The sequence below is a fragment of the Leiobunum rupestre genome, chromosome 9, assembly GCF_980474605.1.
Source record: "Leiobunum rupestre chromosome 9, qqLeiRupe1.1.hap1, whole genome shotgun sequence".
Lineage (NCBI taxonomy): Eukaryota > Metazoa > Arthropoda > Arachnida > Opiliones > Sclerosomatidae > Leiobunum > Leiobunum rupestre.
In genome coordinates, this window is record NC_143392.1 from 46,017,676 (window position 1) to 46,042,407 (window position 24,732).

The following is a 24,732-nucleotide window of genomic DNA, read 5'->3' on the forward strand; positions in this document are numbered from 1 at the left end:
GGGAAAATTGTATAATTTTAGATTCTAAAAGTATGCTCACCATTTTACAATATCTTACCGGGCACGTCTTGTAGTATTTCCAGTGATTGGCATTTTTAAAAAAAATTGTGATAACTCTTACTCCACCTCATTAATTCCCGTTTCTAAAATTCTAAACTGAAACTCATCTCCTCTAACCACCGTAAACTATCTTTTTATCTCATCTCCTCTCATCGAATTTAGATAATTATTCTAACCTCGCGCACACCCCCGCTAGTTTGGTTGAAAAATCTGATCTCATGCCACGCTCTTTTCCGTTTATGGAGGTCATAAAATATCTCATTTCAATCTCCTCTCTCTGAAATGCGTACTTTGTGAAACTCCTCTCACGCTCCTCTCCTTTTCAAGTTTTGCGCATCTCACCACCTTTCAGATTCTCACACTGTTCTCACAGTGGTAGAACAAAGACCATCACTGGCCGGTGGCCACATTAGATTTACTGTCTGTAACTTGTTTATAGCCTTCTAACGTCAGCATATTATGTTATTGTACGTTTGGGCTTTGTTATTGGTCAAAGTTACATAATTATTTCCAAGAAGATCATGTTTTCATATTTCCTTTGTTTTGGTTTTCTTACATATAAAATCAAACTCATCTCCTCTCACGACAGCAAACTAACTTTTTAGCTGATCTCCTCTCATCGCATTTCACTAATTAAATTAACCTCGCTCACACTCCAAATACATTCTTTGGAAAATCTTATTTCCACTCACTCTCCTCTCTCTTAAATTCGTAGCTTGGAAACTCATCTCACGCACCTCTCCATTGGAAGCTTAGAGCATCTCACCCCCTCTCAATTGCTCTAACAGATCTCACGGTGAGAGGAGAGTGCCCATCACTGAGTATTTCAATAATAATATTCAATATTCAAATTAATCAGCTAAATAAAAATAATATTGAATATGTATTCAAATTATTAAGCTGAATAAATATAGTGGGAGTTATGACAAGCTTTTCTTATTATATGAGAATGTATATTAAATAAAAAATCGTAAATACTATTTTAAATTGAAACGTGATGAAGGTCTAAAATCGTTATGATAATACATTTGTAGATGTAGCGGAGATACGAAACCACGGAAAGAAACAGGTTCTGTTTGGACGCAATTAAAAATTTGATTAAATATTGTGGTGGTGCTAAAGTTTTTCCTCATTAACTCGACGACGCGACAGTTAGGCACTGAGACTTATCCCTTGAAACGCCACAATGGGAAAGCAAGTGGAAGGTGGTCACCAATGTTTATGCAAATCGGATAAGTGGTTTTTGCTCTAGAGCGGTCTACAAGAAGGAGAAAGAAGAAGATGAAAATTTTTTGTTTTTACATTTTGGCTATCTTTGAACTACGTCGCATAATTAGCATAACAGTCCTAGATTTATAGTTTTATTGTATGTTTGTCTTATGCGCCTGGTCTTTCCAATGGTATATTGATTGTCTCGCTACTCTTGAGTGGTTGAGGAGATACAAGGGGCTGAAATCGGCCCTATTTGCTTCGGGATAATAGCTCGGTCTCGTATACCGTCCCCTCTGATACAGACTGTCTGATTTTGCTCTGACATCACATTTGTCTAAAACAATACAATATTTAGAATTTTGAAATTGTCAGGGTATTCGTTTACCGTAAGGAACATTCTAATTTCTTATTTTGATGAAATTCAAATATGTATTTTTTGAAAGGTAGTTAATAGGCGAAAACGTTCAATAATAAAGTAGGCCACACGAATGTGTTGAACTGATTTTACAGAATATTTTCATTCGATCGAATTCTTGTTTGACCGAAATCCCATTCAACCGATTTTTTTTAATGTAGCCCAATTGGCGGTATTGAGTTCATTGGGACTTTTTCGTAAACATAAAGGCAGTTTAATCGTTAATATAATATAATATTATTATATAGTTAACCAAAAATCTATTTAAAAAGCGAATGCTTTATATTTGTGAATTAATTTCGAGACACCGTGGCGTCGAGGAAGAGCATCGGTATGACGAGCGAAAGTTTACTGTTACAGTTTTAAGGCTCAAATTTAAGGGAACGGTTTTAAAATATATAAAAGGGGAGAAAAATCGATGGTAATTATAGATCTTTCTTTAGTGAGAAATATTTCCTCTAAAAATAAAACCTTATTAGAGTATTTTAGTGAACAAAATTAAACAATTAAAATTATTACCAAAACTTTCACGTCCCTCCAAATTTTGAAAAAAATGTTCACATCTTTGTTCTTGCGTTTCTTTTTTTATTTGATTTTGTTTGTAAACCAGTTCTGTGAGTGTCTCTCATTTTCTTCAAAATGAAGTTAAAAACATCTTCCATAATTGCTTTGTTTTTAATAAATATGTTGTAATTAGTGTAACGCTTTTCTACTACTAATATAGGCCTATAGGTGCCTAGCGTTGACATATACTACTACTATGCTACTAGATGAAAGTAGTAAGGACGCTAATGAATTATTAAATAAGGACAAGTTTTTGCCATACCCAGATTCTGATTTAATAATCAACTACTAAATTTACAATTAGACAAACATATCGAATCGAACTACTAAATAAAAACCAAACAATACCGCTAACAAACAAAATACTAGATTAATTTACATGACCCCCAAAATAACTACATGCAGCATGCACTCGACCAATGCCAGACTACTAAAAATACGCGGTCTACTATATACACTAATTGCGCCATATAAAAAGTACTCATCACTATTCTTGATTATCGTTGGTCTCGAGACTTGAAAATAAATTAATAATGTAGATGCGAGGAGAGAGTTCGTAGAGTTGAAGAGACGAGTTGAAGGTTTGAGACGTTGGAGATACGATGAGGCTACTACTATCGTCTACGAGGTGTCGTGGTGGTGATGGGCAGAGGAAAACCATGGTCCGGCGATAACTGCTCAGTTGGCTGGAGACATTCATAGTTGGCGACCAGCGCGAAAACTATGTTCCTTTTATTAAGGTCATCCGGAGCGGTGTTTCAAGATCATCCTTTACTTTCGGTCCGGGGATACGGTTCCTCTTCTCTCTCTTCTCTTCTTGTCTCCCAGTTTTGTTGTATAAACCACGTGACTTTTGGGGTCCATCCTGGTTTTTTCGTTACTCAATTGAATTACTATGACGGGCTGTCACGTGGAGGGACACTATGATTTGACCAATCACCAAATTTCAACGTAGGGCTTTATTTCAAGCGCCCATGTTTTTCACTTTCTTAAGATCACAAGACGCGCACACATTCGGTGACAATTACACCAAACAATAATATCGAGGCGCACTACTATAATTGTAAGCATTGGTCGAGAAAATCTGGCAAAGGTTCGAGTTCAATAATAAATACACGTGGCATGCACATTATACGCTATTCACCGTCGATTCTAAAGACGACCGTAAAACTATAAATCAGTGCCTGGGTTGATAAGAGGGCAATTTCGGGCATCTATAGAGATTCCTTTTAGCAGAGTAGTAACAATGGAAACACGTTGGATCCCTCTTTTGGCCTTTCGCTAACTACTTCCCATTCCTACAAACTATCCAACGCGACCATATGGGGATGCCGAGGGAGGTAAAATAATTGTTTCCCTAACAAAATCTAAAGGAGAGGTAACGTATCGAAAAATATTCGTTACATTGGATTATATAATCCATGTGCCCAGCCAGGGAACCTTGTAACCTTCAGAAGTTTGCCAGCTTTTACTACGTTACTACCACAATCTGTAACTACCACCAATGTTTGATCTTTCAATTCAAATTCTGAAAGTACATTTTCAAAATTCTTCTTAATTTCCTCCGCTGTGTGTGGATGAGAAAAATATGAAGTCCCCAAAGAAATTTCGTTAGTTTCAAATGAATTTTTGTCCATCCAGTGCAAAGGGTACGTTACATAAGATAGTTTTCTATAGTTATCGGTCCAACAATCAAACATTTTAGCTACAACCTCTGAAATTTCCTTGACCATGGATTTCACTGCTTTTAGAGTGAAGTCGTATATATCTGTTAATCCCGTCTGAGTGATTGTTCTCTGGCTGGGGAGTTTTTCCTATTCCTTGAGTATACCATAGTTCCTAAAGAAGTCTTCCATGGCATGTGAAGCAACTTTGTGAAATGGAATTAAGTCTCTCGAAAATCAAATTGTTAGTTCTCTAACCAGTTGAAATTTTCTTTCTGGGCTGGGATAGTTTTCTATTTGTTTTTATCCAACTTCTTTGAAGACAACGAAATAAAATAAGTTATTTTATCATTCTTTTTGACTTCATTAATAGAGGACATAGCTATATTGTGGCAATCTTTCAAGTGTCGTATCAAATTTCCTGTGCTACTATTTCCGTACCTAAATGTAAACCAAATTAATTTTACTTTTTATTAATGAGATTAGAAAAATCAATCCTAATCCGTAGTTCCCTACCTGGTAGACTTTTTTGATTGCACACAAAGATCGCAGTACACAAATTTTGAACCAATCGTTTGCCATATCCCATCTCCCTTACGTTGCAATTGTCCAAAATAATTCCTAACTTCACTACTGCTGATTGCAGAACTTTTTTTTATGCAAGTTAACTTTAAACTCGCCACGCTTCAAATCATCATCTCTAATTTTACGACTTATTAAACTTTTAATGAAGTTAAAAAAATCTAACGTTTAATAACTATCGCACCTCGTGGACTCGCAGCTTAAAATTCAAATCTTAAGCTTTGACCCAAACTAAATAACGCACTAGTATAAATAATAAAAAACACCAAGGTCGCACGCCGACCTTTGACGAATAGCTAGGAGCGGCAACGCTAGGAGGCTGCGAGACAAGCGCGCGAAAGACACAAACTGGTTAAGCTTGTTTTCCACTAGTGCGCGTCATACTGTTATTTTCTTTACGCGCGTAAAAACGTTTGAACGTTTCAAAGCTGAGAAACGCGTCGTTGCGCGCGCCAGTGGAAAACAAGCTTCAGAGAAAGGACAAGATTTTCGTTGAAAACGACCAAAACCATGTCGCGCCAGGAAATAATCGGCAGCGGGGTCGGCGACGAGCCGACTAAAATTTGAAATCGGCGGCGGCGTTAGAAAATAATCGGCGGCGGCAGCGTGCCGGCGCGTACTTTGGCGGCGTCGGGGTCTATCCCGTTTCCGTCGCCATTGAAGTATTGTGAGTAGGTCGTAGAAGAAAGAAGGGTTAACGTTGGTTCAACGTATTTACATATTTTATTTACACTTCGAAGGGGAACTTGATACAATGAATATCGGGTCTTTGAATGGGGTTATTAACGCGGACGACGAGTTTATATGCATATATGATAAAAAACGTTACCGATATAAAAACATGTTTTTTTATTATTTTGCCAACCGCGATATAACACTTGTGAACTTGTAACAACTCCTTCTGCGTAGAGTTTACAAGTTCTCTCCCCACTGGTTTAAGGGGTTTTCCCCCGAGATCTTCGGTTTCCCCTTCCATAAAAACTTGTTGAGGTTAACGGTAATAGTTAGTGTAGGGAGCTGTTGGCTCGAACGCGTGGCATGCAGGGCTTGTCACCACCCTCCTACGCATTATAATCCGGCCACCTGAATTAAAGGCTTCAAAAGTCGCTCGATGACTTAGGCCTAAGGTGGTGCCTTGGGTATTAGCCTAGCTGATTATTATTATTATTATTATTATTAACAATGTTGAGAGATTCATTTGTTTTTTCTTCGTACAAAAAGAAAATGGCTTGATCTCCGGAAGCAATATCGACGTCTTTTTGACTTGGAAAGTTTTTAAAAACTTGGCCATGTTGTCGAAAAGTTTAAATATTTACCTCAGCTTCACCTTTCCTTATGGCTCAAATTCTGAACGTTGTGTCGCAGCCCAGTAAGGTATTGAGCAAAAATGATTTTTTTATTAAACGCGTTGTCGCCGCTAGTCCTTGTAAGCTTTATTTCGAAAGTAACTACATCTTTGGTATTTTTGTTAAGTTAAGGGAAACGTATATGCTTAACGTTGCGTTCCTTCAGTAATAAATCAAAGGACCAATAGGTTAACTTCATTAACTTCGCGCATTGAGGCTTAATCGAATATGAGAACGGCTCATAATCCACTGCAATAACAGTTATTGCTATGCCCTACGTGGTAACCCTGCTGAAACTTTTGGTAAGCATCAGGTGCTATGGTTTCTAGATCTAAAGCCCCGTTTTCAATTACGATAAATTTCAGGCTTTTCGCTTTTGCTTTTTTTGACGCGCTTTTATTTCAAAAGAAGCCTGTATCAAATCCATTTAGATATCTGCTTCTCGTGACAAAAAAGCCGATAGAGAAGCTTCTCCCGGTTGGTTTTGACGCAAAAGCATGATTTTTGTTCGGAAAAATCGTGATTGAAAATGGGGCTTTATATGTTTTGTAAATAGATTCTACCGCTTGAAGTGTATTGATTGTGACCAATAGCAACGAAAAGGAAGAATTTAATTAAGCGTTTTTAGATGCATTTTCCAGTTTCCTACACGTTCCGCTGCGATGTTATTTCGCTCAATCTTCACAATTCTCAGAAAAAGTCACCACAGGGATGCAGTTTTTTTCTCACTTAGAGAAGATACTTATGCGAGTATGTGACGAAAGAAATGATAACTGAACAGACGTTGTGAAGCAACGCATTCAGTCCGTTAATGATCTACATGTAGCTGATTCATGCTACCATCGGTTGTGCAGCGTCAACTTTCGAACTCATACATTTAAACATCATTTTCAGGAGACGTCTGGAGGATTTAGATCGTCAAACTGCCTTCATTCTCGTGGCTTTATACTTCAAGCAGAATGACGAAGAACAAAAGTGGTTCATCACTTCAATCTGTAGCGAGCGACCCTCTACCAAGCTTTGCATAAAGGAGATACGGAACATCGATTTCATTTCTGTAATTGGCTAATGATCATGTCTGATGATAACCTAAATCTTGTAGTTTTTAGAAAAATGCTCAATTAGAGCAATTTCGGACACCCTGTTTTATTTACCATAGATAATTTTAGACATACTTGATCGTCCCTTATGTTTAATAAAATTGTTTTTAAACAGGTTTTTTGTGAAAGCGTTCCTTTATTAAATATTTTTCTTTCTGATACTGATTGAAATTTATAATACAAGTGAAAGACTGTATACCTATTAATTAATAGTTTTATTAACTAAAATATTTGTTTAACATGTGTTTCAACTTGCTTGTTTATTGTTTGATGCACATTATTAGTGTTCGGAATTGTTTATTCATTATCCACAAATTTTCCGATTTATTTAAAAAACGTTGGTAAAAAGAATATCATTTTAACTTATTTAATTACGTTTTTTACTCAACCAAGCATTTATTGAATAAAAGTGGTATTTAATTAAATACTTGTTTGTTTTATTTAAATAATAGGCTTATTCACTTTCAATTGTTTAAACATTTTACAATTTTTATTCAACTATTGGTTATTTAAATAAATTAAATTTAAATATAGCCGAGCTTATTTTATTAATGGATAAAAATTAATCGACTGCCAAACACTACACATTATAAGGCTATTTCACTTCATTTCATTTCAATAAAATTATTTATTATTTTTAATGCTTATAATAACAATTTAATTAATAAAATAATAATTAATTTTAAATAATTATATTAACAATATAAAAAATATAAATTATTATTTTTTAGACAATAATTATTTTTTTATAATAATATTACCAATATAATTAATATAAATAGTAATTGATATTTAATAGTTATATTCAGAATGTAATTAATATAATAAGTATAAAACTGTATTTAATATGTAATTAATATATTAACAATAACATATATTGCACTAGTTATTGTTAATAAATATTTTAACAATATTTTAATTATTATTAAATTATTTAATTTATTTTTATAATTATATTATTCATTTAACTAAAATAATTGACTTCTAATTATAATATTAACAATAAGATTAATATTATTTTAAGGTTCAATTTATATTTAAGATTAATTTTAAGGTTTAATTTAATGAGTGCGATTTAAATATTTAACAAACCTAACATTATACAATTTTAAAAGCCATTCAGAACAATATGTTTTCTTCATTTAAAATCATTATTTTCGCAATAATTTGTCAATTCGAGATTTATATAAGAACGTCCAGTTCATTTTTTTGTATCTGCTTAAAGTATATTAATTTAGTTAAATCCTTCTGGAATTTAAAGTTAGATCTCACAAAATGTATAAAATGTTATTTAATATATTCAAATTATTATATTAGATTTGTACTCCTTTTAGGGCCTTTAAAGTCGTTTTAAACTCCGAATTATAAAATATTTTTTTTTGTCCTAGTACCGAGGAAGCAGTTCGTTAGAATCAACATAATTGTGTTACAATTTATATAAGAACATGATGTCTAAGTACTTTAAACTTTTGACACATTGTCAGTATATTTAAATTTTTCAAGGTGTCGTTATAATTGTATTGAAATTTTTTTATGAAAATATTTATTATTTAATCTTGCGAACTTCCTTTGCACTCGTTTTATAATAATAGGCAACCCATATTAAGGTGCAACATTAAATATTTCGTCTAACGATAATTTATATAGTTTGGAGAATATTTTTGAACTGGCAATTCTCAGTACAACATACAGTTTTCTGAGCGTTTTTCCTACCATTCGTTCAATATGGTCGTTATAAAGCATTTTGTTATCTAGCCATATTCCTAAGTCTTTGGTAATTGTTATCCGTTGTATTCAGTCGTTGTCAATTTATTAATATTAGGTTATCGAGTTCGTTTTTCTTGAAAATGAGATAACGTTTGTTTATGTCGCATTAAGAGGCATTTCGTTCTTTGGTTCCCCATTTACTTATTCTTTTGATTTCGTTTTCTAAGCCTAAGCAGTCTGTAAAGCTAGCGACGTCCCAAAATGCTTTGTTGTCGTCCGCGAAGGCTCGCAATTGTGTATGTTTTGTAATATTTGTATACAAGTCATTGTGAGATTCCTCTAGTTGATTTATAAGTGGACGAAGTGAGTACTCCGTTGACCTTCATTACGTTAAGTTACATATCTAAGTTACTTTTTAGCCATTGTAATAATGAACCACCAATCCCGTAGAACTCCAACTTTCTTAGTAAAATTTGGTGACTTATTTTATCAAATGCTTTAGATAGGTCCATATAAATACGCAGTCAACCTGTTTCTGTTTCTCAAGTTTAGGAGCTAAGTAGTTTATAAGTGATAATAGGTTTGTCGTTGTAGACCTTGTCGTTCAGAATACATGTTGTTTCTTTGATAGATGCGGTATAAACCAGGTACTCGCATATTTATGAATTTTTATTTGGAGAGCCTCTGAAAAGACTGGTATTAAAGATATTGGTCTATAATTGTTTACATTTTGGTTGGGTCCCCTTTTTACGGATTGGAATGATGACTGATGTTTTCCACATTTCATTAAAGATACCGGTTAAGATTGATAGGTTATATATGTACACCAAAAGAGGTATGAGAACGTCCTTGCAGCCCCTTTACGATAAATGCAGGGATCTGGTCTATACCTGTTGATTTTTTTGGTTTTTATTTTCGGATAGCGTCGTGGACGTCAGTATATGATATTACGGGTGTACTAAAAGAATCGTAGGCGGTGACCTTTGTGGGCAAAATAGGGTACACAGACACACGTATTTTTTTATTTTAGTTCCTTTCATGATAAGAAATTGAATGACTTAAACTTGTTTTGGCGGAAATAGGTATTTACGGATATATTTAACATTTAAAATCTACATAAAGCAAGGGTATTTTACTATAAATCCGAAATATTCAAGTTGTTATGAGTGCAGTAGAACTAATGAGGGAACGTATTCCCCCTTATTGGCGACTGACGGCGCCGCACACTCACTTCGCTCGAGCGTTGGGGGGGGGGGGGGGGCGCAGCACCACCCCAACCCCATTCTTGCTATCACGATGGGCCTTCTAAAACGTGACCTAGAGGACAGTACCTAGCCAAACGCCCATAGTATCGTCCAGCCACCAAATGAGCGGTGAAAACTGTGAAATCGTATCAAGTGAAAGCGTAACGTTGTGGAATTGTAACCTAGTAAAATCGTAACTGGACGGAATAGGTTAGGTTAGTTTGTGCGCGGAATTCAGTCGTCGGGTGTTTTACGTTATCTAAAAATTCGAAATCAGGAGTTTTGGGTAAAAATCCATTAACAAATCTAAATTTTTAAAGTTAAATATCTCCGCGAACATAAATTTGCGCCGCATAATTCTTGCACCAAAATATTCCTCATCGCCCAAGGTATCAAATAAATATAACACTTGGTCGAAAATCTCGTGTGTCTGTGTACTCTACTTCACCCCCTTTGTTTTCTCGTTATCATGATTGGTGTTCATTTCGGTATCCTCGCTTACTACTGTTTGAAATAGATTACATAATGCTTCAGAGATTTCCTGGTTTGATGTGAGAGGCTCTCGATGTCGGAACCCATGATGTCTTCCTTGTCTTTCGGTTTTTATCTGTTATTAACATAAGTCCAGAGCATGTGCCACCATATAACTCCAATTACGTCTGTCACGATTAAAGAGCTGCTTGGCTTCTTTCCAATTATCACTAAACTTTTGGAGATCTAACTTATTTCCCATACGGTTGATTTTTTTATAATAGTAGTGTTTCCTCTTTTAACTCTTTTGAGAACCAATGAGGGTATTTGGAGACAACGTTTCCAGCTTTTGGTACAAATTTTTCTAGGTCCTCTTGAATTGTCGCTTGTAAATAGTTAACCGTTTCGTCAGGATAGCCAACTGAATATATTTCCGTCCAATATCGGGATCTAAAAGAGCGATAGAGTTGATCGTAATCGGTAGTTTAGCTTGACGTTTTGGTCACAATATTTGGCCTAGTGTTGTTTAAGGAGATTTTCCGGTGGAGCCTAGATGTAACTTTTGATAATGAGCGCTGGTTGGCATAATTTATCAATCAGTAGAAGTGGAGTGATATCCATCTCTGAGTTTACAGTGTTGAAGTTTGTTAGTACCAGGCCTAGCGTATTATCGAAATAGTTCTCGAGTGTGTTAAGCATGAAATACGTTTAACGCACATACGAAGTCTAAAACAAATTGAGCTTTAGGCTTGACCATACTATTACAACCACTCGTTGTCAGTTCCTACCGTGATAGGTTTGTTTACCCGAGACATTTTTGCTGGTTTACCTTTCCCTCTTTCTGGAAAACTCGCATTATTTTTAGACTTAACCTTTGCATTTCTCTTATTTTTGACGACTTGGTTATACTTAATTGTCATCAATTGACAAATGTAATTCTTTATTACCGAAAGTACTAGGATACGACTTTTCAATGCTGTCTTTGATAATGGTAATCTGATTGGTCAATGTTGAGTATTGAAGTTTAATATCTTTGACCTCTTCAACAAGGTTGTTAAAACAATCCTTATTTTAGGTCTCGGTATTTTTCTTATCTCTTTGGTCTCTCTTTGAATGTTTGTTATCGGACCATTTATGTGGTTGCCCAATAACGTTTAAATCACCTTATTTTTACTTTTAATAGAATTGTTTTGTGATTTTAAGTCCGCAATATCATCTTTATCAGAGTTTGTTATATCGAACAGTTTTTTAATGTGTTAAGGATACAGACCATAATTGAGTGTGTGTCTCAGTCTCCGTTTATTGAAATGAAATACTCCTTCAAGATAAGGGGTATTGCATTCCAAATTGACTCAACTCTTAGCGGTTTTCAGATCATTAATGTGGGCTGGATTCCCGTTTTGGTTCCACATAGGAGGCTGATAGAGCAATTGTTTTACCTCCATATTAATGATACTACATGGCTGCTCTAATGGGGTTTCTTCCGTGTAACTTTTCCTCTTACAGCGCCTAAATGTATATTTAGATTTAATACTATCCCAGAAGAGAGTTTGCTCTTCAGGAGAAGATATGTTGAGACAGTTGGAGTGAGATTTTACATGGCACATTTTACATGGAAAGGTCTCTTGATTCCCTGTAAACTGGTTGTAAACAAGACGGGCAAGGGTCTTTACCAGGAGCCATGATTTTAAAATTCAGATTCAAAGATTTTTTAAGCGTGTTAAATATTATAACGGGAATTCCTAGGGTACCGTACGAACAATACAATACAATTACAATACAATTGATAAAATTAATATAATTAATTTTTAAAATGTATTTAAACAAAATAATAAATAATCAAATATATTTCATAATTAATTTTTATAATTAATAATTAATATAATAATTTATCAATAACTAATAGTTATATTAATTATTAAATATATCAACGATAATTATTTTAATAACATAATTCGTTATTAATCATATTTCCGGTATTAATATTATTTAATAAATATTGTAATTTATTTATTTATATACAAGCGAAACCTTACCTACCAAATACCTCTACATATTTAGAATAAGAGATCAATATAGTTTCTATTGCATGGTATTCGTGCTCTCTTAACTCTTCAAATTTTTAATATTTCACTATGGTGTTTTCCTCCACGCATATAGTTTGAAACTCAATTTAAAAACAAATGTCGTAGCCCGTTGGTAAACCCCCTTCTGAAATTAGCGGCGTAGTTGCTTAAACATCGCGGTATGGTGGCAATTACGTTTTATAGTGTCAGGTACATTAGTAGTAGGAGACTAAAACTTAGCACTTTTATTTCCAAGATGGCCGCCAAGATGGCCACCAAAACAACCCCCCACCCCCCCAAAAATATTTTCAAAAACAAAAATTTTTGTCCTTGGAAAAATCGAAAAAAAATATTTTAATTTTTAACTTCAAATTTCACCTTGAAGATAATCTTTGACCTCGACGCTCGAACACTGTCAACAACCACTAAGCCTCGGTCTATCAAATCAACAAGTTTGGTCACGATCGGACAAGGTCGACCTGAGATATCGGCGGTAATATGTAACCCCACCAAATACTTCCACTTATTTACTTCTGATATCGTTTTTTTCGTTTTTTTCGTTTTTTCGCCGTTTAAAATGCTAATTAGTTATTTGCGAGATGGGGAAACGAATTCGCGACCTTCGCTTTATACCCTTGGCGGTTTTGGCCCCACCCAAAATACTTTAAACAGCTAATAAACGTGTCTAAACTTGCAATAATAACTATTTCTATAAATAATAATTGTTTTTACATTTAAAAGTCAAAGGATATGTGTAAGCGTAAGACGTCTCAAAAATCGAGCTCTTTAAAGGTTAAAAAAATGAAGTTATTTATGGGGAAACCAGAAATTAAATGCAAATCGCCTACCGAGAATCCTTGTTATTATAATGAGCCATGTCGCAAACACGCTTTTAATTTCTTTGATAATTTAAACTTTAGTGTTAAATGCTGGATTTGTCAAGAACAATGTCTTGACAAGACAATTTTTAAACAACACTTAATGGATCACTTATCGAGTAGTTATAAAAATCAAATTCGTATTGATGTTTGCGATTGTCTTCATTCAAAGAAACCAGAATATACAACCAAAGAAGAAATATTAGACGATCAAATTATTGATTATTTGAACGAGTTTAACGTAAAACATCAAGAATGGTTAAACGAGTTTGTTAATGGTACTGGAACTCCAAAGAAAATTCAACGTAAAAAAAAGACAACTGGTATTAAGTCCGAAGAAACTTTAAATTCAACAATAAAATCAAATGTTGTATTTCCACCAGACTTTGTCATGCCATCTGATGAGCAGATGGAAGCAATTATTTTTTTTCAAGAATATTGTAAAAATAATCAAATTTTAACTCTTAATCAAGTTGAAACACCCATTGAGGTTTTGGAAAATCTTGAACAAACTTGTCAAATGATTGAAAATATGTAAATAAAGATGATTTTCTAATATATTGTGATTATTTTTCCTACGTAAAAATAGATATTTTAACTCTTTCATGTTAAGGTTTAGCGTGGTAGATCGGTAGCGTTGCAGGACGTTATTCAAACAGTCTCAAGTTCAAATCACAATCCTTTCGATCTATCACGCTAAATCTTTTATTAGTATAAAACGAGATGTCGCCCAACTGAAACTGTCATTATAAAGATGTCAAGTTTCGTAGTATTTCTACCTTCGAACGCATCACCCGATATTTACCCGGAAAATACACCTTCTAGCTTTAAAGTTCAATTAGCAAAACCTTTAAATTTTAATAATGAAAAATGGTCTTGCGCATTAGCAGAAATAATTCTTCCTGAAACTTATTCGAATATAACAAATGAGTATTCGCATTTCCAAGTAGGGCACGTGTCAGATGTTATTTCACCCGAAGAAAATCAATGGGATTATATTAAAATTGAAATTCCACCAAAACGTTACGAGGGTGATCTAGATCGAAATAAGAATAATATTCCAACATCTCTTCAAAATAATATACTTAACGAGTTTGCTAAAACTATTGAAGCCAATCAAGTACTTAAAGGAAAAATACATATGAATACGGTAAAAGTTGACGAAAACGAAGACAGTTCAAAATTAAAAATACAGTTACAAAAAGATGTGCAAGTAAGAATACCTCAAGCATCGCCCCTAGCATCTGTTCTGGAATTTCGAGAAAATGATTTTGTCGACAGTGATTATCTTTCTAATTATCCTCTCTCAAATCACGCTAAAACTATTTCTTTAACTTACGCAACAAATTTTATCGAAGTACGAATTAAAAAAGCGTTAGTTGTGAATAAATATCAACAAAAATATTTACCACGACAAATTCCCGTGGAAGAAATACAATCACAACCCAGGAGAAAAAAACAGAAAATTAACAAGAAACCGAAACTAAAACCAGAAGTGAAACAAGAGGAAAAACCAAAACTTGAACCAAAAACAAATTTAGAAGAAAAGCCAAATTTTAAACTAGAAGAAAATATAAACATCATTTTACCAACAGAACCTTTAATTCTAAATATTAATGAAGACGTCAACCAACCAGAAGTTTTAAATCCTTCCGAAGAAAATATTCTACCAAGTTCTCTCCCAATACCCATTAATCCACCATCTCAGCCTGTTATTAAACAAATACAATGGAATAATTACGCGATTGTTTTTGAAGCGGGCAGATATGAGGGAGAAAGACAATATAATAATGAAATTCAACCGTTCACAATACACTTAATTATACGTGATTTATTAGAACGATGTAAACCAAGACAGTTTGATGGATTAAAAACCGCAATATCTTCCGATGATGAAGATAATTTATATTTTAATTTAGAAATACCGGTAGGAATGGAAATTAAATTTCAAAATCCATTAGCAGATCTTTTTAAAATTCCACCAGACACTTATTTTACGGGTATTCAAAAATTTGGCCCGTTAAATAATTTAAATAATATTACTTTTAATTCGCGTACTAATTTTATCGACATACGTATTGAGACTACAAAAATACCGCAATTTGAGCAGGAAGATTGGGCTTTCTATTCCGTATCAATCATACAACCTTTTTTATTTGAAGGTCAGAGAGATGATTTTGGAAATATTATCCCATTATCTTTGCATAGGCAATTAAAAATCTAGATTCAACAGGCGACTAACTTCCCCCCTTTAAATCGGTACGAAATTAGTTACGCAATAGAAGAAATAAATCGAGGTCATTACATAAGAATTTCATTCCCTAAAGATCTACAAATTGCCTTCACTGGGAGATTAGCAAATATTTTTAATATAAACGCGCCAGAATTTCAAAATGGTGTAATTAGCAGTAAAAATCCTTTAAAAGTTTATGAGGAAAAATTTATGTCAGATGAAGAATCTGTTATAGATTTTAGGTACAATAAAAATATTCCAATCGAACACCCTAACTGGGAAAATGACAGTTATACGTTTGAACGAAACTATTACGAGGCTGATAAAGATTTAAGCGGGAATTTTAAACCGTTATCTGTTCATTTCAAAATTTTGAATGAACTTCAAAAATATTTTGATTCGCATATCTCACTTAAGGCGGGTTTTTTTATTTTCAAAGAAAATGGAAATTATTATTTTCAAATTGAGTTAATGAGTGGGTTGGAAATTAAAATATTCGGTCCTCTAGCAGACCTCTTACAAATTGAGTACAAAGTAGATTATATATCCTCAGTTTATAAAAGCAAACCATTAAACCCTCTTCAAATTAGATTAGAATTAGATAATACGGCTAATTTTATAATTTTTCGAAACGATTTAAACAGAGTTGAGAATAGTCGACGACAAAAACGTGATATTGATTTCCACAATTACGAACATGGTAAAAATAATAAACTAAATATTGTAGACAAATTCCATTGTCGAATTCCAACTGGTGTGTACCACACTATTGATGATATTTTATTAGCAATGAAAAAATCATTGCCACATCAGAGTTGGGCTAAATTCGAGTTTAATTTTAATTCAGATTCGACAGTTTCAGTTAAAGGTTTGGGTGGAAACAGTTTTTTAACCTTTCCAATAGATAACCCCAAACTCGGGCGAATGTTAGGTTTTTCAAACAATCAAATTGAAAGGCCTCTTTTTAACGAAATAGGTATGTACCCCGCAGATCTCAACCACGGAATATCCGGAATTTATGTCTATACAAATATTATAAAACCTATAATAACAGGACACACTAATACCCCCCTGCTGAGAATTATCAAATTAAACGAAAATAAAAATCGAGCACAGGTTGAAAGATTTCATTTTTTAGACCATTTTCCAGTTCTCTACGATCAAATACAGACTATAGAAATTTCTTTAAGGTCGGATTACGGTGAACTCCTGCCATATAAAACAGGCAAGACTATTATTAAATTAATATTTAAAAGACTGGATGCTTAGTCTAAAGTACACTTAAAACAAGCTCATCATGGAAAGATATTATCATCATTATGTTCAAACAGGACGCGGATATAACATCTTTCGAGGAAGTCAATATCAGACTGGGCGTGGATTTGGGTCAATTTTTAAAAGTTTAGCAAGATTCGTAACACCTCTTTTTCGACCCGTAGCTAAATCACTCGGTATTCAAGGGTTGGTTATGGGGAAAAGGATAATGGACGATGTTGTTGCTGGTCAAAATTTTAAGGAGTCGTTAAAAAAAAATAGTAAAATTGCTGGAACAAATCTTTTAAATAGTCTCGGTGATACCATATTAAATACACAGAAAGGCTCTGGAGCTCGAAGAGTAAAGAAGCGCAAATCAAAATTACGCAATAAGCAAAGAAAACGCAAGAGAACAAAAACCGATTTTCTTGACTAAAGCATTATGCCTCAATTTGAATCTATGTGTTCGGAGTTAGAGCTTTTTAACGAACCCCTGATTAATGGTAATATTGAGGGGAATAAATTTGTAGACTATTTCCCTATAGCTCCCTTGTCTAATGCTACACAGATTGATTTTTCTATCCCCGGGGGAGATTATTATATTGACATGTCAAACTTGATGCTTAAAATTCGAATTCGGGTTAAAAAAGAACAAAACGGTGTTTTAATAGATATACCAGCAGCCGAAAAAAAAGTATCATTATGTAATCTTCCATTGCATTCTATTTTTAGCCAAATAGACGTGTTTATGAATGAGACTTTAGTACAATCTAGCAACAACTGCTACCCATATTTAGCATATTTAGCAACAGTTTTAAATTTTGATAAAGGCGCCAAACAATCTTACAAAACCGCCGAGGGCTATTACGAAGACGGGTTTTGCGACCCAACGCTAGCGTTTAACGATGTTCATAAAGATAAAAAAAATAATGGAATTTTAAAAAGAAGTAAAGATATTGCGGGATCGAAACTTTGTGAATATATGGGAAGACTTCATGTAGACTCTTGTAAAATAGACAAATTTCTTTTAAACAAAGTGAATTTAAGAATTCGACTCTTGAAAAATTCCGATGAATTTATACTTATTTCACAAGAAGATGTTAATATCAAATATAGATTAATTATCGAAGAAGCTGTTCTTACTGCTAAACATATTCTCGTAAATCCAGATCTACAGCTGGCACATAATGCTATATTGCACAAACAGAGGGCTTTGTACGATCTAACACAAACTGTTGTTAAAACTCTGACAATTTCAGCAGGCGCGAGCGATTTCGTGAAGTCAAATATTTTTTTAGGTAAAATTCCAAATCGGGTAATAATCGGAATGGTAAACAATTCTGCTTACAACGGGTCTAGTCGAGAAAATCCCTTTCAATTTAACCATAATAATCTCTCGTTCTTACAACTTTCATTAGACGACCAGAATATACCAGAAACTGCTCTAACTCCAGATTTTAATAAAAACCTCTATACTCGGTCGTATTATTCACTATTCTCGGCAATGGATTTAATCGGAAATAACTCTGGTAATTGTATTGATTACGAAAATTATAAAAACGGTAATACATTATTCGCGTTTGATTTAACTTACGATTCCTCGGCAAACTCTAACAACCTCTCAATTCAACGAAATGGTAGTTTACGTATGGTAATGAAGTTTGCTTCCCCCTTAACTAATATTCAAAACATAATTATTATTGGAGAATACGAAAACCGATTTGTCATTAACCAAGAGCGTCAAGTTACGTATATTACGGAATAAAATCAATCAACGACGGCAAAGATTGATTAGTTGTTTCGCGAAATCGTAGTGGTAAAGATGTCTCGAACTCACAGTCTCTCACCTAAACAAGAAGTAACGGTGCTAGGTTATGTAAATCCATCCATCAAAATTTACCGACTAGACACTTGCGCCGAATTTGAACTGAATTTGGAAGCCTGGCAATCTCTATTCACATTCGAAAAGGAAATAACTGATTTTTTTGAAGACCAAGTTGCTTGTTTTCACACCTGGCTTCCTCTTGAAGGTTCAAAGATAAAAATCGACTGTTTCAAGGGACAAAAGGAAAAACTCGTGGATGTGCGTGCTTGTGCCAGAGGAAAAAACCATTTGTATCATCTTTTCTATTCTACAAATTATGGTTTTAATCTCAACCAAGCAGGGTGGAAAAGATTAAAACATTGTAAACATACAATTGATCAGGAGATTAATTTAATTTTGTCGGCAAAAAATATTATGCGTGACATAATTGTACATGAGCTTACGGATAAAATGTTTGAAATTACCGAAAATTGTGAGAATCCGCATTGTAAATCTTCGATTGCTCACGATGTCTCTTGTAAACTAGGATTTAGCACAAATTTTGAAGACCGAGTGGAAAATATGATATTAATAGCTATCCCCCAATTAAACTACGATCATATTGTTGTAAGATTCCAAAAGGAATTTGGTCTTGATCCCTTAATAGTAGAAAGTCAATTATATTTTGATATTGTACAAAATGTTTCAAACTTAAAATGCGATTTAATTTATTAAAATAAAAACTTTTACTATAATCTGTTTTTATTATTTCTATTCAAACATTTAAAGATGGTGTTGTCAAAAACAGACAAACAATTAAGTAAAGTTTATTACGATGTTGAAAACCCATACAGTTATTCTGACAGTGTTACTTTAAGAAAAAAATTTCCCAAAATTTCGGAAAAAGAAATTAAAAATTTTCTCAGTAAACAACCAACCTACACACAACACAGAGCTAGGAGATTAAATTTTAAACGTAACAAATTATATGTAACGACGATTGATGAGACATTTATGGCCGATTTATTAGACCTCCCTATTTTACAAACTTTTAATAAAAAGTACCGCTATACGTTATTAGTTCAGGACATTCTAAGCAAATTCGCGTTTATTCTGCCAATTAAAAATAAAACCTCGAGCGAGATTGTGAAGGCCTTTAGAGAGATTTTAAAAAAACGAGTACCCCTTAATTTATGTACCGACGCAGGGACAGAATTTCGAAACGCCCCATTTCGCGCTCTCTTAAAACGTTATAACATCCACCATTACCTCACGTACTCCGAGAAAAAAGCTTCTATGGTCGAGAGACTCGTTCGCACGGTAAAATCTAAAATTTTTAAAATAATTACCAAGACCGGCGATTTACACTATCTTAATAAACTACCATTAATTGCAAAAGCTTATAACGCTCGAAAACATTCAACAACGGGAATCGCCCCTAAAGATGTCAATAAAAACAATGAATCGGCAATTTGGGAAAAAAACTATGGCAATCTTAGTATGATTGGAAAGGCAAGTTTAAAAATTGGGGATAAAGTTCGATTAGCCGTTGCAAAAACAACATTTGATAAAGCATACAGGGGAACGTTTACAGCCGAAATATTTGAAATTCATAGAGTAATTACGAGAGATCCCTGTATGTATATTGTGAAAGATTTGACCGGCAATATAATTAAAGGAGCTTTTTACGCTCAAGAAATAGTTAAAATTCAATTGTAGAGCGCTACAGTCTTTATTCAACAATTTGTTATCCATGGGTAAAGTACACATTCTCCTGGGTCTCGCGATTGTAATATTTGGAGTGAGCGCAACAATAGTTTCCTCCGCGATGAAATTTAAAAAAAGAAGTCCAGAATACAGCTTAGATATTGGAATTTGCGACAAAGCCTTCAATTTAGGAAGAGACACGTACCTTGTAAAATGTAACGAAACTTTTGACGTGCGACATTTTAAAAAAGAAGACGGTAGTTTAAAACCATCTATCAGAGGAATCAACTTAACAAAAGATCAATATGAGAAATTATGCATTTTGACAGTGACGTGAAAGATGAATACTAATCAAATCCAAGCTATACTTAAGTGTGACCCCCGTTCGAGAGATAAATTTATCGGAGTGTTTCCCGCTAATAGATTACCAAAAGTTCCAATTAAAAAAAAATCATATTGTTTCGTAATCAACACCGATCCTGATACGCTTCCAGGGTCTCATTGGACGGCTGTTTACAAATCGGGCGACACTCTGGACTTTTTTTGTTCTCTAGGAAGATCACATCGTGACTATGGATTTTTGCTAGAGCGATATAGCAAGCGTATTCGACACAATACTCATAAATTTCAATCAAATAAAAGCCAAAACTGCGGACCACATGTGATTTATTTTCTAACCTCGAGATGTATGGGGATTTCTTACAGTAAAATAATTAACGAATTGTATAATTTCGATTTAAAAAGAAATGATAGTTTAGCGTTGTTGAATATATGTATTCATTTGATGAAAGAGTGGAAACGAAATAAATCGATTTGTTTAAAATAAAAAAATGTTTATTTATTTCACACATAATTATTTTTTACACATTTCTTATTATTCTTGCAAACGAGAAGGAGGGCGGGTCTGTCTTTTAGGCCTCGGCGATTTTTTTGGGGGGGATGGTAATTTTAATTTTTTTTGCGGCGATATTGGAACGCCACCGACAGCACCCTCCTCCTCAGAGGGATTTGCAATAGGAGTAGTTTTTTTACGTACTGTCTTTTTTGGTGTCATTTTCTTTAATGAACTTGATAATAATATAGTAAATTATTTATTATTGGAAAAAACTACCATTTGTGGTCCGTTTTGATTAAATGTGTACGATCTTAATCGTAAGCTATCTGGAGTGGTTACAGATGTGTCTATAAATAGTGAATTGTAAGGTTCTCCAGTAGCCATATCGTAGGCCATTTTAATTATTTTTGTGTTATTTGGAGATATTTGATTGGCCAGATATTGGATTTGACTTAGATCTCGAGGAGATTTAAACAGATTTAGATATGACATATTAAGAGAGATTAAACGAGATTGTTTGCCTCGAGGAAATAGGGTTTGTGAGATTAATACAACTGAAATTTCATAATGATGACTGTCTACGGTAACTAATTTCGCAATTTGATCATTTTTGTAAAGTTCGTCTGCTAAATCGTCAATAATAAGTAAAGAATTTCTATTTGATTCCCAGAACTCGCTGTCCATTGGCGGAAGTCCTTGAATAAACTCTATATCGGTTAAAAACTGAGATAAATCGTGGTAACCTGATTGCCAAACCGAATAACAATAAATAATTTTAATAGGAGGTTTATCAATTAATTCATTCCTCCATCTAATTAGTGAGTTCGTCCATGCTGACTTGCCCGACATGGTAGGGCCTGAAACCATCATTCGAAACGGTGAAAGAAATTTTATATAAGACATTACTGTTTAAACAAAGACAACATACTACGTATTTTGTTAGTACATGGAGTGTTTTATAGAATATATGAAAAAATAAACACATTTTTAAATTTAAAAAATTATTTTATTAAAGTTTAATGTTTCTTATCAAAACCATCCCTTCACCAACTATATAAAGTTTCAAAACAACATACAAAAATAACATTTTGAATAAAAAATAAAATCATAATAGCTCTTTCACCAAAAAATAATTAATTCCCGTTTTTTAGTAAAAATTCAATTTTGGAAGTTAAAAGTTTAAATCTTAGGTTATTTAAAAATAAAGTATTTACTCGATTTTCGGAAGAGATTTCATTTACGATAACTATGTGGTTAAATGACACCTGTTTTGCAAGTTTTTTTGTTACATGTTTTTTAGATTTATAATTAAAAGACAACTTTATTTTACAATTCGCCATTTTCACATTCTAAATATCCATAGGGGACACTGGAAATATTATCTTGTAGCACACGTTTACAAAAAGTCTTTTTGAAAGTTTTACTTAAGTTGCCAACACGTAAAAGCATTTTGTACTTATCTTTTATTACGTTAAAGGGAATTTTCACCTTAAACTCGGTATTTGGCACAAAAATCATTTGTTTGAAGGCGTCGAAATGTATGATTTCTGAATTTTCCCTGGTAAGCGTTATTCCTTTAAGTTTTATAATTGTCTGATTATTTTCAAGTTTATAGCTGTAGCTTTTTGGTCCAGTTGATACGAATTTTGTGATATATGAATTCGGAGTCTCGCACGTAAGTTCACCTAAATTACCACCAAGGGGGGGTAGCCACTCGTGTGGTTTATGTGTAAATTTTATTCCGTCCGTGTCATAATAAATTACACGCTTCCCCAGCCTATTAATTAGCTTATGCAGATGAATACGACCGTAACTGGTGACAAAGGAAGCCAATATAACATTACCTTTGCTAAAAGTTGGCGCAAGCTCACTTTTTTTTTTATAGCTTACCATGGCAACATCGTTGTTGATTAAATGAAAGTCTGTTAATTTATTCGATGTGTCTGCTATAATCTCGGTTAATTGGGAGTAGCGATGTATAATTTTAGTTGATGATTTGTCCATTCTTAACGCCATTCTGCCATATAACGAATTTTGTGCCAATTTCGCGGAAGTTCTTAAGGATGGGTTATCAACAATTTCCTCAGGCTCTAACCTTACTCCATCAGCTTCGTATATCGCGTCTAAATACTCTTTTTGCTCTTGATATGTTTTAATATTGGGTGGAAATCCTGAATTTTTAACTTTTGCTCTAAAAAAATGTCTATATATGGTTTGAAAAAATTTGTTGTAATACTATAGTGATATACTTCGAAAATTTCTAACAGTTTGTAGTTACATTCTTTTATTGAATAGTAGATTTCCACCGAGGGTAAGACTACCGTTATAGCTCGTTCGTCAATACTATGTGTACATTTGCTGTCATTTTTTATTACACAACTTCCGCATAAAGGATAATAAAGTTTTTTATTAAATCGGTATGGAAGAACGGGCAAGTAGAGGTCTCTGGGGGGGAGGATTCGACAACTAATTATTCCAAAATACGCGTCTGGGGCATAATCAAAATTGTGTGTGATAACTTTAACATTTTTACAACCGTATTCCATTTTTTGTAAACAATAGGCATACAGGCTACAAAAGTCAAAATATCTGATTTGTTCTCCAAGTAAGGGCTCTACTTCATGATACAGCTTGATTGTTTCTACACGGCCACCTACTAGCGAATCTCTAGGGTTAATTTTAGGAATGATTTTAATTGTATTAAAAAATGCTTTCGCCTCGACATTTTTTCTCAACAGTTCTAATATCTCACATTCAAAAATTTGAATATATGTGTGGTTTGGTAAACTTTGTTCAATAAATTCTTTTCGGTCTAATTCCCTTTCTCTAATTTCTTTGAATGTTTTTCCGATAATTGAATTAAAGCTCGAGCCAGAAAAATGTTTTGGACAACCGTGCCAGAAATCACCCATTACATCAATTACTATGGGTGGATTTTCACAGTAGCCATCTACAAAATACGGACCTACAGCCTGTTCCCCTGCCGCGGATCTTACCGTTTGCAAAATTAAATTATTTTCCTTCTCGTACCAAGATAAATATTTTAATGCAATCTCGCTTTGATTCTGTCTACTTGCCAAACCGATAGCAGGAATAGTACATAGTGTATATGGTTCTAAAAACTTGTCAATAAATACATTATTAAGTGCCCCGGAAAGAGAAATACCCCCATAATTACTGATATCAATTTCAATTAGTTCTTTATATAAGATGCGAAATTTCTGCATAGCTAAGCGTAATAAATTACAATCTAAAAGACAATACGCTCTGGATTCTGATTTAATACAATAGACCGGTTCGAGCTGTTTGTGTGAATACCATTTTCTAAATTCTCGGTATTCAAATTCTTTCATTTTACGGGGTTCAAAGTATTTTTCGTCCGGAATTTTACCTGAATAGTTCAAAGTGTCTTTCGTCCAAAAAATATATGGAAAATATCCTTTAGATTGAGGCAAAGAAAACATTTTAGGAAAATGTCTTAAAGGAGCACTAACATAGTTCAAAGAATCTACAAAACGAATGTCTACACTTTTAATATAAATAGTTAGTATCTTGGCTCCATCGTAAATAACCTCGGGAATGACATGATT